The sequence below is a fragment of the Mercenaria mercenaria genome, unplaced genomic scaffold (genome assembly GCF_021730395.1).
Source record: "Mercenaria mercenaria strain notata unplaced genomic scaffold, MADL_Memer_1 contig_4217, whole genome shotgun sequence".
In the NCBI taxonomy this organism is placed as follows: Eukaryota; Metazoa; Mollusca; class Bivalvia; order Venerida; family Veneridae; genus Mercenaria; species Mercenaria mercenaria.
The window spans coordinates 16,048-32,311 of NW_026462430.1; the positions used below are offsets into that span (position 1 = coordinate 16,048).

The 16,264-nt window shown below is 35.0% G+C and overlaps 1 protein-coding gene and 1 long non-coding RNA gene across 2 annotated transcripts in view; both read right to left on the reverse strand.

The window, feature by feature from the left end:
• Positions 1 to 16,264, reverse strand: part of LOC128553701 (uncharacterized) — a 54,473-nt gene that overhangs the window by 14,437 nt on the left and 23,772 nt on the right. The window lies entirely within an intron of this gene.
• LOC128553702 (uncharacterized) lies at positions 6,505 to 12,010 on the reverse strand. Its single transcript, XR_008369415.1, has 3 exons — positions 11,709 to 12,010; positions 7,932 to 8,017; positions 6,505 to 6,747 (listed from the first exon to the last, which is right to left on the reverse strand). It is a non-coding gene; the product is annotated as an uncharacterized LOC128553702 (long non-coding RNA).

Here is a 16,264-nt window from a genome sequence, read left to right on the forward strand (position 1 = left end):
GTTTTGTATAATACGTTTTACAGGAATTTAGAGATATTGAATTACAAGAAAAACACAAAATAATCCCTTCTTTAGCTGCTCTTTTGAATGCTTAATATTAATATTCATAGGGAAATTAAATCATCGGTACCCCATGTACAGTATAAGTACTGTAAAATAGATTATATGAATTACATTATGAACGTGTATGTGAATTCGTTTTATAAAATATCCTTAATGAACCTCAAAATGCAGAAAATGTTTAAATAATATTTTGATATAATTAATACTAAAATGAGTTTTGTTTACCTGAGTGATATAATATTCACACTTAAAAGTAAAGTCATCCTGTAAATGAATTTTTTAAACAATTTCCACCCTTTTTGGGCCTCATCTATGTCCTTTGTCAGTGTCCTATATATTAAATGTGTAAAAAATGTAACTAAATAAATATTATGTTGATCAGTAATAGTTACTTATTTAGGTTATAAATTAACCTTTTCGACATTGATTTCAAAAATATATGATTAAAATAAATAAAATATAGGTCCCTTTTTGGGGCCTCATTTTAAGCTAACTGGGGTTAGCAAACTGCGTGTCTCCTCCTTTTTTTGGATTCAGCATACTTCAAAATAGTTACATACAAGGTTTGGTGCTTTCTTCACAAAAAGAAACATCTTTTTCCTATAACCTACTCACTATAGGCGCGTCACTAGGGGAAAACGTGCATTTTTACCATTACTCTAGTAAGAGTGGACAAAGCCAAACAAAAAATAGAAGGTTCACATGTTCTTATAATGATAAAGACTCATGCAACGTTGCATGAATTATATGAAATGCGTTTTAGCTAGGCCCGTCACAAGGTGAAAATGTTCATTTTTACTATTTCAGGGACCATAACTCTGGAAATAGTGGGCGGAGCCAGACTAAAAATAGACGGTTTGCAAGAAAGATTCATGCAAGTGTTCAATAATTTATTTGAAATACTTTTTGAGCAAGGCTCGTCACAAGTAGAAAATGTACATTTTTTGGACTATTTCAGCGACCATAAATTCTGGAGAATAAATTTCTGAAAAAAAAGGAGGTGTGTAAGTTCATTTTTTCATATCATGATAAAGACTCATGCAAGGTTTCAAACTTTCCCCTTCTGTACGTATTGTACCCTAGGGGGCTATCAAATGTGACTTTTTCTGACAGAATCATGTGAATATTATATTGAGCCTATGTTTTTTATAAAGTTATAGCGCAGAAGTAAAACACAAGGTAAGAGCTTTTCGGACATAGCAATGTTTTCTGCATGCACTTTCTAGTTTCCCCCCCCCCAAAATATTTAAAGTGACATTTTTTTTAGTTTTAGACTTCGCCGACAGTAGTGGATATTTTGGCCTTTGTATATAAGACATGAACATTATATTTTGTGTTCCTATACAAAGACATTAATTATCTTGGAATGTGTGCTAGTTAAAAAAGGTGTATATATGGTGGCTATGGTGGCTAACATGCCGAACACGAGGCACAAAAATATCGCGATAATCAGCGAGTGCGCGGGACGCAAACCCTTGATGCTGAGATCTTTTAATCAAACGGAGTGGTTGCAGGGTAAAATCTTTATCTTTTACTCATTAGCATCAGTCCGCTCCACGACCTCGTCATTTTGTATCATAAGCCTCCTGTTTACTCTCCCAGCCTATTTGTGTATTTTTGTCGCGCAGCTCCGCAGTTTATCGAGTTCCGCCACATACGATATATATAAAGCATCACCTCAATATAATTTGATGCCTGTAAACAACGTATTTAATTTTCTAGTAATGATTATAAGTCCCATAATGATTTTAATTTTATTTCAGAAACAGATAAAACTATTCAACCTGTTCAAATAGAGAACATACAAATTGACTTAGTTAGAAAAGCACTATGTTCGTTACTTCGCATAATCTTTAACGATCAGTGTTATTAAGATAGGTTATAAAAATGATTGAAAAATCGTTCTTAGTTACTGTAATTGAACCAGATAATCAAAACTTCTTAAAAAACATTTATGTTTTTATATTCGTATCAAACATTTTGCAGGCACGTTACAAACACAGTCGTTATTAGTTTTTAATGCAACATTGACTAAATCTTAAATTTCTAAAGGTAGATTGTAAAGCAAGTCCTACAACTGACATTATATATTATATAGTTACGTTCGGCACCTTATTTCTGATGGAAACTGTGACTGCAAGTGTATGATGTGAGTGAATCCCATAATGATTTTAATTTTATTTCAGAAACAGATAAAACTATTCAACCTGTTCAAATAGAGAACATACAAATTGACTTAGTTAGAAAAGCACTATGTTCGTTACTTCGCATAATCTTTAACGATCAGTGTTAATATGAAATAAGGCACTGCCTCAATCGGGAATCGATCAGACTTCAACTCATCCCTTTAACATTTAAAATCAAAGCCTTGAGATGTCTGATGGTTGCGGGTTTTGGTAGAGTTATTTTCATTTTAAATGCCAGTCTATAAATATACATGGATAAGAAACAAATATAAATATACATGGATAAGAAACAAATACTAATGTGCCTCATATCTAAGATAAACTCTGCCTGACCTTACATGAACAGCTGGAGGTCAGTGATGTAACCATGGGCTGGAATACCTGATCATTGACAGATCTTATATAATCTAAATGGCTAGTGTGAATGGTTAGAAGATGCATAAGAACTGCTTGATCATTGATAATTCATCCGCATTGTTGATGAATGGGACTACTTTGTGTAGCACATGAACAAATTCCTTTGGATGTGATTTGGAATCAAATAAAGATGCTACATGATTGTCAGTAATACACGTAACTTTGGTAGCGGGATGAACCCGCAACCAAAAACTCTCTACTAGGGTGTTTAATAACAGGCAAATTGTTGAGAAGCACAATGACAGACTTAAGGTGATCACAACAGCTCACATTGTGCTTCAGGTGAGCTAAAAATCATACAAACTGAAAAGTTACTAGATTGCAACTCACTGTTAACAAGACTTAACAGACAGAAACACATTAACAATCTATTTGCACCACGGCAGGTTAAGAGCTCAGTCTAGGGAGACATATTAGCCTTCTTGTGCAGGCTTGGTTTTTTCTGTTTGTGTTAATTGTAATTCTGAAATTACTTGTAAAAGAAATCCTAAATTTGTTTTTATATACACATCACAAAGACATGCGTTACACTTTATTTATTGAATAAACTGTTCACATGTTTAAGTTTTATCTGTATACACATTTATAATGATCACAGATCACATAACTTGTTTTATCCATACATGAAATATAGCTGAACTGTGATTATAACAACTTTTAATAACAGTACTGGATGCTTTTGTCAGGCTTTGAAATAAGTATTGTCAAAATAAAGAAAATGAGACTTGCTGATATGTACAATTTCTCTTACAACAAGAACAAATAAACAAGAGGGGCCATGATGGTCCTGTATCACTCACCTGACATATTGACATAAAGATCATCAAGATCAACATTCTGACCAAGTTACATTAAGATATAATCATAAATGTAGCCTCTAAAGAGTTAACTAGCTTTTCGTTTGATTTGACTTGGTGACCTAGTTTTTGACCCCACATGACCCAGATTCAAACTTGACTGAAAGATCATCAAGATTAACATTCTGATTAAGTTTCATGAAGATGCAGTCATAAATGTGGCCTCTGGAGTGTTAACAAGCTGTTCCTTTGATTTGACCTAGTGACCTTATTTTTAATCCCACCTAAACTAGATTTAACTTGGCCTATAGATCATCAATATTAAAATTCTGACAAAGTTTCATTAAGATATGGTCATAAATGTGGCCACTACAGAGCTAACAAGCTTTTCCTTTGATTTGACCTGGTGACCTAGTTTTTGACCCTAGACGACCCAATATCAAACTTGTCCAATATTTTATTGAGTGTAACATTTTGACCAAGTTTCATTAAGACTGGGCCAAAATTGTGACCTCTAGAGTGTTAACAAGCTTTTCCCTTAATTTAACCTGATGACCTAGTTTTTGACCCCACTTGACCAAGATTTGAATCTGATCTACATTTTGACCAAGTTTCATTAAGATATGGTCATAAATTTGGCTTCTAGAGTGTAAACTAGCTTTTCCTTTGATTTGTCCTAGTGACCTAGTTTTTGACCCTACATAACCCAGATTCAGAATGGTCCTTGAGATCATCAAGATTAACATTCTGACCAAGTTTCATGAAGATATAGTCTTAAATGTGACCTCTACGGTGTTAACAAGCTTTTCCTTTGATTTGACATGGTGACCTAGTTTTTGATCCAAGATAACCCAACATCAAATGTGTCCAAGATTTTATTGAGGGTAACATTCTGACCAAGTTTCATAAAGATTAGGTCAAAATGTGTTAACAGTCAAATTGTTGACGACGGACGGACACAGGGTGATCACAAAAGCTCACCTTGAGCACTTTGTGCTCAGGTGAGCTAAACGCTAGAGTTGTCACAGGAGTGACGAATTATACCCCTACAATATGGCCTTATCACAGAACTAAGCCCATATCAAAGCAGCATTTTCTTGAGCTATGATCTAATGACCTCAAATTCAATCTCCATAGTTTCATGATCCTCCGCCTAAGTGTTCTCAAGCTGTTGTATGGAAAAGGTTTAAATGTTCCGGGTCATCCTGACCTTTGTAACTCTAAATCAACACAGGTAATCTGCTGGTCAAGACCAACCTTGTACTAAATTTTGTGTTTCTCATCCCAAGCATCCTGAAGTTATTGTCCAAAAACCATTTTAAAGAACCGTTATTTATTTTGTTGAACTTAACATTCACACCGACACAGGATGAAGACCCCAGGTGCCCCTCCATGCATCATTTTAAAGAACCGGGTCAGTGTGACCTTGACCTGTGACCTACTGACCTCAACATCATTAGGGGTCACCTGCTGGTCATAATTAACCTCCCTAACAATTTTCATGATCCTAGGCTCAAGCATTCTCAAGTTATAATCTGAAAAACATTTCAGTTTTGCCTTATTGTGACCTTGACCTACTGACCTCAAAGTAAAACTTGACCTGTATTTCATGATGTGACACCTGTGTACCAAACTTTATCATCCTAGGCTCAAGGTCCAAAGTTATCATTCAGAAACGGTTCAACTGTTCAAGGTCAATGTGACCTTGACCTTTGATCTATTGACCTCAAATTCAAACAACCTGTATTTTATCATGTTACACCTGTGTTACAAAAGCTATGATCCCAGGCCAAAGCGTTTGCAAGTTATCTTGACCTTTGACCTACTGATCCTAAAGTCGAACTTGACCTGTAGCTATGTACCAAAAAATATTTAAATCAGTCAAGCTTTTCATGAGTTATCATCTGGAAGCCATGAAAACCTACTTACTGAAAGACAGACAAGCTTACTACATGGGGGTATAACAGAACATTCTCTTTAAAATCTCATGAAAAATATGAGAAGTAGATGACCACGGGCAATATGTCAAGCCCGCCAGCTGTCAAAAGGACTGGGAGTTGTGCATGACACTCCTTGTCTCATTGAGGCAAACATTTATGCCAAATAAAAAAGATTGCGAAAAGTTACAATATAAGTTATTTACAGTAACAACAAAGGAACGTAAAATTAAAAAAAAATAAAAATTAAAAACAAAAAATATAAAAAAAAATTTAAGTCCACACAAAAATCCGCACCAGCAGTGATAGGTCAAAATACACCTGAAAATTGGATGTAACATGCATGTTGTACTACAGAAAAGTGGTCTTGATTTTTCCCTACGACCAGTAATAAAAAAATTACAAATGTAAGCTATTTATAGTAACAACAAAGGGAAGTAATTCTAGGACCTTATGCATGACACTCCGTCGCATGATGATGAACAATTGTGCCAAGTTAAATCAAAATCCCTCTATGCATCAAAATGAAACGCTCCAGACAAAGTCATTCTTGTATCTGACTTTTGACCTCTAAGTGTGACCTTGACCTTAGACCTAGGGACCTGGTTCTTCCGCAAGACACTCCGTCTCATGGTGGTGAACATTTGTGCCAAGTTACATCAAAGTCCCTCCATGCATGAAGAAGAAATGCTCCAGACAAAGTTGTCATTCTTGTATCCTTTGACCTCTAAGTGTGACCTTGACCTTAGACCTAGGGACCTGGTTCTTCCGCAAGACACTCCGTCTCATGATGGTGAACAATTGTGCCAAGTTACATCAAAATCCCTCCATGCATGAAGAAGAAATGCTCCGGACAAAGTCATTTTTGAATTTGACCTTTGACCTGTAAGTGTGATCTTGACCTTTGAGATAGGAACCTGGGGCTTGCGCATGACACTCCGTCTCACTGAGGTTAACATTCATACCATATATAAACAAGATTACTCCATGCATGTCCAAATTATGGTCCGGACAAATAAATCCGGAATGACGCACGCACGCACATACACCGAATAGACATTTGGACAACTATGTCTTCGCTTCTGCAAGCGGGTTCAACAATGACAAAACCAATGCGATAATACATTATCTCTTAAAGTAACAGAGCTTAGTCAAACACTGCTGTTCTCAAAATAAATTTAGTTTCTAAGTAAATCCTGAATTCCTATCCTTAAAAGTTTTGTTTTTTTATTAAAGTTCCCTTGTTCTTCTGTCTTTTTATATTTTCTGGTGTTTCTTTCTTGCTTTTTAAGTATACTGGATTTGTTGACCTTCCATTTTGTAGCTGCCTGCTCTCAAGAAGTGAACCTGTAAAACAGAAATCAAATATTGTAAATTGATAAAAAGAGACCCCAACCAACTTTCATAAAGATCCCATGAAAAATGTGACCTATAGAGTGGTCACAAGCAAAGTTACCGATGCAAGGACGGACGACGGACGCCGCGATATCACAAAGCTCACCCTTTTCACTATTGACAGGTGAGCTAAAAAAACAATATTGAGAACCGCTTCCTCCGGTAACATAAATGTAAATAAAATTAAACCATTTGTTGATGTGATTTTTGGGAAACGTACCTTGCATGGAAAAAAATGCAATATTTTTTTGATTGGGAAGTGGCCGAATATAGGCCTCATTCATATAAGGATGAAAAGCCCTGCCGGCTAACAATTTCTGACAAGAAATCATTTTCAAAGTTTTTCTTTTCGGTGAGTTCTATATGGAATTAAATTCTACGGGTAATTTTGAAAGAGGACCACCCCATGATCATTCTGTGAAGTTTGGTGTAAACCTGCCCAGCGGTTCTGAAGAAGATTTTTTACAAATTGTTGGCACATGACGGACATCAACTCATGTTGTCACCCTGTGACAGGTGATCGAGCTAATAATTGTTTAAATTTGCATACATGCATGTATTATATTTTATGGTTTTGTCCAGAAATGCTTTATCATCAAGAAAATAAAATGGAGTCTTTACTAAGGTCTAAAAAAAATTGTTTTCCGGGAAAATGCTAAAAAAATTAGGGTAGGTAGGTCGGAAAAACTTTTTCTTTGGATTTTTTAAAATTATTTTTAGGGAGACTTTTTGGAAATTATTTTTGTGTCAAAAAATGAATACAAATAGTGGGGTTATGCCTCTAGAACATCAGTAAGTTGATTTATAACATCAATGTCCATGTTTAAAGCATAAAAAGTGCAGTTTTGCAACTTTCTGTCAAAAAGTTGAAAAAAATGTTCTCAAAGACAAAGGCGGACGGACCGCCCATTTAGGGTCGGGCCAAAAATTTATGGTAGGTCAGGATACAGGAAACAGACAATTTTTTTTTACGCCATATTTCCTTGGTATTTGATTCTATGCACTGACTCAATCGCAAAAATCTGTTCACACAAATACTAATTTGTATACAGTATATCTGATCATGCTTTTTGAATGATTGAAACTGCTTCCCACAGCTGCAACTATATAATAAAGAAACAGAAAGATAGAAATACCTTATGAGCCGCAAGCAAGTGGTTTCAGTCTGTCAACAAGCACTTTGGAGCAGTACAACAATACTCTGTATAATAGACCAAGATGCCTGAAAATAGTGAAAAGTGAGCAAATTAAGAAAACATGGACAACCAGCTGTTTTGAAATTCAAAGGTTCTAAGGGCTACACCTTTTCGCAGTTTTTTCAAATTTCCCTGCCAATAAGATGACCCAATTATATCATTGACATGGCGGGGAGAAATTTGTTAAATAAAACTTTTTTTATGGAAATAAACAGTAGCAAATTTTGTCAAAATGTATAATGAAACGAAGTACATGCGGTTAAAAATTTCAGTTTTGAAAAAAGAAAAGTCACTGTATGAGTAGGTTTGTTTACACGACTGACCAGCCAGAACAGCCAAACATTACTTTAACCCAGTGAATTCCAGGTACCTTTTTGACTTGGTGATCTCCCATACACATTTAACCCTTTGTCATGTATTTGCAGAATATATTTTAAATATATTTGTTTTCTAAGAAACTATATTCCTAGTGATTGCAAAGTATTTGCATCAATTTTCGCAAACAGTCTGCAAAACGTATCACACTGAAGCAAAGGGTTTGCAAATAAACACTTAGATAAATTACAGACTGCAAAGGTTTTGCAAATAAATACTTTATTAAATTAGCAGACAGCAAAGCATCTGCAAACAAACACTTAGCTCATTTAGTTAGCAAAGGTATTGCAAATAAACACTTTGTACAGAAATGAAAACAAAGCATTTGCAAATAGTTAACATAGATGAATTTGCTTTCCTGGTAGACTTAGGTACAGGAAGTAATTAACCATTCTGTTTTCTGATTGGTCTATATTCAAATGGCAGGATTTTTGAAAATATTGTGAGGAAATGTTTTACACATCAGTTAGTAGAAATATTTTGGTGATGCAAACTTGTGTTTTAAAAAGATTATTTATATAATATTCTAATTATTTTTCTGGATATAAACTTTGTTGAATAAGGATAATGCAATACTATGTTGTTAAGCAATAGACTTCCAAGAACCAGAGAATATTGCAGCATGTAGAAAGGTAATGTTAATCAATGATAGTTATATAAAACACTTTTTACTCAAGCAATTGTTGAAACTTACATTATTACATGATTTTAGTTATTGTTACTGAATGATCACTGGAATGATTGACTTTTAATATTTATTTAAACTGCAAAATTTTAATGGTTTTGTGAATTTACATCTGTTTTTCAGATATTAAACAAAATCCTTTTCTTTGGACCTCAGAAATGCATTTTATGCTGTTTGTTACGTATTTGCGAATACTTTGCATATTATTTGCATGCAAGTTGCGATTACTTTGCTATCACTTTGCGATTACTTTGCTATCACTTTGCGATCAGTTTGCAATTTATTTGCCAAAGTTTCAGCTGCGAATCGTAAATTGTTTGCGAAGTATTTGCATTCTGTGTGCGTTGTGTATATTTGCAAAAGCTTTGCGGAATAGTTGCACGTTTCGTTCCATTTCTACTCGTCTGCGGAATATATTCAGCAATCATGTGCTGCAACTGTTCTGCAAAGGTTATGGCAAATATTTGGCAAAGATAAAAAGTATATTCTACAAAGGCCCTGTTTTTGCATGGGCTATGACCTTCACTTTGCTCGGTATCATTAAACGGCAAAAACAGACTGGTAAAGCAGCTAGAAGAATCTGTTCTGCCTTCCTCAGTTTAGTATGAACACAGGAGCTGACAAAATGCTACAATTGTTTATTGGTATCTGATATTCATAAACGTATAACTTTAAACGTATTTGAGTATGTGTGCAGTGTACAAAATTCAGATTTGAACTAACCCATGCTGGCAACCAGATAGAAAATTTTCCAAGCCTGACACCAATTTCACATGCCTGAACTTAAAGCTGAATTTTGAACCATAAAACAACTGGTCTAGCTCATACCGTCAAAATACTTCATCATAATTTATTGTTTGGGACATGCTCGACTAGGAGAACAGGAACTGAATGCATCGGACCAAAAAGTAATGTGAGCGGCTTCAGTTTGCATTTGTAGAGCTCAAATTTAACTTTTTTGACCAACGTACTGCAAATTTTAGCATGTAGCTTTTTTTCTTGTTGCTAAATCTGAAATCTACTTGCAAATTTAGACTTTCAATTAAGAATGTTAGAATATCCTAAAAAATCATAGTAGAACATCAATATTGTTTGCACGGTTTTCCTTGGCGTACAATTTTGTGCGTTATAACTCAAAATGACCTTCAAAGTAATTCGGAATGCATCATTGATGGCGTAACTTAACTACTGGCTGAAACTACGGCAAGGCAAATAATGGCTAACCAAAAAAGATGTTGTGTTTTCTGTTATCCTCAAATGAAAGCGAATCTACAAACATTAACAAAAACCGCAACAATTTTGACTATTATTTGTATTTGCAAAATAAACTGTGTGAAATTTTTATCTTAACTTGCATTCCATGAAATTGACTTGCATTTAGCGAGTCCAAAATTTGAGCCCCGTGATTTGTGAAAGCAGGGTTTTTTCTAGCTAATTTGGGAACATAGCCTATACCCCCAAAATTAGGAATTTTGACGCATAAATGTTCCAAATTGGGAAATATTTAGTCCCATAGGATATAGTAAAGATGTATTTAAGCACTTTCTCATACACTTGTTTCACATTGTACAACCTATTTAACATACTTCCACCACAAAATTGTCTATAATTTGGTCAATATTTGTGCAATTTTGATGAAATTTTTTTCAGAATGTAGATTTGGAATTTTTGCACTCATCTTGGGAAAAAAACATACTTTTTGGCATTGGGAATATAGCCAAATAACGGCTATAAAAACGGCCAAAAAAAAAAACCCTGGAAAGTAATTACATCTTCTGCATGATTATGGTTCTGACTAACTCTTAAATTCTTGCATTTATGGAACAGTTTGAATTCAATTCCTTCATAATTTTACAGACATAATTCTGATCAACTAATCGAGCATGCTTCAGAACTCCAGATAAAGGCTGTATTTTTGTAATTACGAACTTGTTAGGGATCAGATATGACTTTATCTTAAAATGTGGACGTATCAATACAAATTTGTTTTAAAATGTGGTTGTATCAGTACGACATGTAAACAGTATTACATATATTCCAAAGAAAGATCGAGCCGAATTGCATGTCTGCGCCAAGTTGCGCTTATCAACGCTATCCCGACTGCTGACAATTTGCACGGTGTCAAATGAGTGTGGAATATACGAAACAAATGCCAATAGCATAATGTAATGCATTAACACGTAACTTTTTTGGACTTCAAAAATTATGCGTCATAAAAATCTGAAAAGGGGAAATAATTCTACCAAAACTGAAGGCAACCAAGTTATTTTTATTTTCATATATATTTATTTGTGTCAAGAACAGATGAACCAAGTTTGAAAGAAATATCTTTACTATTTTTCAAAAAATGTTAGTTTTTATGTCGAAAGCCCGATCGGGCAATGTTACTAGCCTGTTTATAATCTATATTTTTTTCTATAAGCCGATCCGATTCCCTATATTTAGGCCGAGCACAGCTTATCGGCAGAATCATAAGCTCAACTTAATTACTGTGTATATCATGTGATACATGCAACGAGCGTTAAGAAAAAATAATCTAAAAGGCCCATTTCAAATTGATGAATAAACAAAAATGTAAAAAATAAGGAATTTCTATGCTTTTATGGGTGGGGTGTTTGTTTACATTATTATAATACAATGGGAAGTTAGTTACTCACGTTTCTAAAAATGTCAACAGATCCAACCATGCACAGTACTGGAGTGCCGTCCACATTCTATATAAAAGTAAAATAATTCCATTAATCAGTCATGCCTGCAAGTAAAATCACAGATTTCTTAATTTTAAAAATTCAATATAGGCTTAGTAACAGAGAAGTTCAAAGAAACTAAAGTACCGGAAAGGAATTAAAATACGATCTGAAAAGCGACACAAAGGTGAATCTATTCTCTCATTCCCCGAGCTGAAGAACTCGTTGGAGAATGTTTTTGTTTCCTCAAATTTTCAAAGTGTCGGCGCCAGTGTAACAGTGCTAACGTGTATCCCTCTCACTCTAAAAATAAAAATGTTTCAAAATGTCGCCGTTTAAAAATACTACTCAGTATTGAATGTTTGTATCACAAATTATATCAGTGTAGTCACTTCGCGACGAAAATCGGTAAGATCGATTCCCTATTAAGATAGGTTATAAAATGATTGAAAAATCGTTCTTAGTAATTGAACCAGATAATCAAAACTTCTTAAAAAACATTTATGTTTTTATATTCGCATCAAACATTTTGCAGGCACGTTACAAACACAGTCGTTATTAGTTTTTAATGCAACATTGACTAAATCCTAAATTTCTAAAGGTAGATTGTAAAGCAAGTCCTACAACTGACATTATACACACCCTATTACCTGATGTCCACCACGCCGAGGGATGCGGCTGCCACAGAGGTCAGAAATCAATAACGATGAGTAGTGGTGTTAGTCTTTTGAGCTGTATTTTTTCATTTCGACTTTCCATGAAAATATTCTGGTGCAAGCATACGTGTAAATGCCTTAACATATTATATAATTAATCCTGGTCGCCAACTTTGCGAAATAAAGAAGTATTCAGCAGTTTAAATTGGACGTTTATTAAAATTGATGCGAAAATCATATTCAACGGCCCAATTCGAAGTGTTTACAAAATATTTTGATCGAATTTACCTCATAAGTCAAACGACCAATCATCTGGGGATAATCCTGGCAAGTTTCAAGTCTGTCCGTACGTCTACACCGACGTTATGACCCTCCAAAGGGACCCGGGTATAGTCACGTATGATAAACTTTACCGCAGAGGGCATTTTTAAATGATGCCAATCCCACCGAGGAGTCAAAATATAGGATACCGTTTACGACAGAGGGGAATTTGGTGTAAAAACCTCTATTTTGGCTGATTGTTTCGCTTTTAAGTCTTGGGAGGTCATGGAATCATTTGCAGTATGCATTGTTCATATACTTATGTTTAATAATGGGCGATTTTCAATGGCGAACACCGCTGTAACACAGTGTTAATCAGTCTAGATTGTATTTCTATCTCCGACATTGCATACTATCTGCTACATGTATAGATTGGTTCTGCTGCTGACTGTAAATGTTCATTTTGTAAATTCATTTTGTTTCAATTTTTTTATGATGAAATATACAGAAATAATGATATCTTAAGTCCTGATACTTGCGTTCTTGCAGGATTCTGTGTTGAAGTTACGGTTAATATTAGGTATTAAATCTTTTTTGCATTTATTATATACAGCTTTCATTTAAATACACATCAGATCATATAGTTAAACACAGTTTGTCGAGTAGTATATTTAAGCATATATATTTGAAATGCATGAGAATTGTTTAAAAAAAAGCTAAGACACTGATTTGCAGCTTACGCTAGAGTGATTGACCATTTAAGTACATGGAACTGGAATAAGATGAAACCATTTGGAATGCTGGATATAGGACAGAAAACATATACCGACGTGATTCCAAATGAAGGTGAAATATTCATTTCTAGTGACCAGCGTGTGGGCATGTATCGAAGTTACAGGGCAAAATATCAAAATTGAATACATCTTTAAAGTTTACAAGAGAGATCGATCAGAATGAAATCTTCATTTCAGATAGTAACTCGGTAATAACAGATGGTTTAGTTATTTCCATTGCATTTTGATAGATCTCTCTTGACATGACAATTAATTAAATGGTCAATCACTCCAGTGTTTACTTCAAAATCATTGTTACAGTAATAACACGTGTATGCCTTCATCTTTGGTTCTGAAATTGAATACAAAATAAATTGTTTAGAACATTTCTGTAAACGAATAGCAGCTTTATTTAGAACCGATCACTTGACTTATGCCACTGACAACACATATATTTAAATTTTCTAGCCTAACGGATCTTTTATGTAGAACTATGTTACTATCAGTAGCCTCTTAGTATGAAAGCTTGATAATGCAAAACAATTTGATATTTAATATCAACCTATATTCAACACTGAATCCAGCAAGAACGCAAGTACCAGGAGTTAGGATTTCATTGCTGGCAGCAAATGTCTGTATATTATGATAAAAAAGAAACAAAAATTATTTTACAAAACGAAGACTTTCAGTGGCAAAACAACTCTATACATGTACAGTATCAGATTGTATGCAATGTAGGGATATATATATATATATATATATATATATATATATATATATACAATCTAGACTGATTGCAAAACGATTTATCATTTAATATAAACCGTAAATTCAACACTGAATCCAGCAAGAACGCAAGTACCGATACCATCAGGACTTACGGTATCATTATTTCTGTATATTTCATGATAAAAGAAATTGAAACAAAATTGAGTTTACAAAACGAAGACGTATAGTAGCAAAACAACGTCGGAGATAGATAGAAGTTCAATCTAGACTGATTACCACCGTGTTACAGCAGTGTTCGCCATTGAAAATCGCCCATTATTAAACACAAGTATAAACAATGCATACTGCAAATAATTCCATGACCTCCCAGGTCTCAAAAGCAAAACAAACAGCCAAAATAGACATTTTTACACAAAATTTCCCTCTGTCGTAAACGATATCCTATATTTTGACTCCTCGGCGGAATGGGCATCATTTAAAAATGCCCTCTGCGGTAAAGTTTATCATACGTGACTGTACCCGGGTCCCTTTGGAGGGTCATAACGTCGGTGTAGACGTACGGACAGACTTGAAACTTGCCAGGATTATCCCCAGATGATTGATCGTTTGACGTGTGAGGTAAACCCGATCAAATTATTTTGTAAACACTTCGAATTGGGCCGTTGAATATGATTTTCGCATCAATTTTAATAAACGTCCAATTTAAACAGCTGAATACTTCTTTATTTCGCAAAGTTGGCGACCAGGATTAATCATATAATATGTTTAGGCATTTACACATATGCCTGCACCAGAATATCTTCATGGAAAGTCGAAATGAAAAAATACAGCTCAAAAAACTAACACCACTATTCACCGTTATTGATTTCCTACCTCTGTGGCAGCCGCATCCCTCGGCGTGGTGGACATCAGGTAATAGGGTGTGTTATATATATAGTTACGTTCGGCACCTTATTTCTGATGGAAACTGTGACTGCAAGTGTATGGTGTGAGTGAAGCCAGATTTTTTTGAAATGCTGGACTCCTAGTAAAGGAGCTACTTTTACCATTAATTTTAGCAAGTATTTACTTTGACGTGATCAGGGATCAATGCCACCGCCTCCCACACTCGAAGCGGACGCTCTACCACTATGATACGGAATCCGTACCGTGCAGTCTGGTCAGGATCCATGCTGTTCGCTAACGGTTTCTATAATTGCAATAGGCTTTGAAAGCGAATGGATGGATCTTGACCAGACTGCGCAGATGCGCAGGCTAGTTTGGATCCGTGATGGTCTCGAAGCCAATATTATGGTTTTCACATGTCGCGGCTTATTTGTTGTTTCGATGTACAATTCATTGTAGTAGCATAATCTGACGGCAATATAAAATATGTGCAGGTGTCGTTAAAGTTAAAAGATACGTAGGTCAGTGGGCGGTCATTCAATAGATTGAATTTCCATGAAAAGTGTTTTGAGCGTTTATTTCCGAATATAGCTTCGTTCCAGGATTTCCATATCAGGGCCCTCGCATACCAGAAATTCGGCAAAAAGCTACTTACATGTATGTGAAATGACAAAGCTCGAAAAGTGGTTGCGTTTTCTAAAAACAAAATGGTTTGGAAAGAAATTCCGGCAAGAAAAATAAGAAGGTTTTGAACAATATTTTTCATAGGATTTCGGAACTGGAATGGAACCTGAAAATTACTAGCGCTATAAGAAACCATATATTTTGGAAAGAACTTTCGGCAAGAAGACTGTATGAAAGGTATCTGTTGAAATCCGGTATAGAGGAGGTTTCGGTTTAGCGGGGTTGTGACTGTGGAATATGTGCTACAAAACATGAATAGATATACATGCTTGTATATTTTTCCGATTTTGCATTGCACGAACAGGAAAAATGTGTACAAACAAGATGTCTCTCGTGAGCACGCGAGCACGCGCTGTTGGTGAACGTTTTGGAAATGCTGTGGTCCAACGTAGACAAAATTGACAACAAATCAGTTTTAGTCGGAGCTGAAATGTTCGAGACTTATTTTTCCTCTCCCTTTCATTAAATATCACTTTTTCAAAGTTACTTTACTTTCAACATGCCATTATTGTTTCCACTCTTGATACTAAACTGCAGT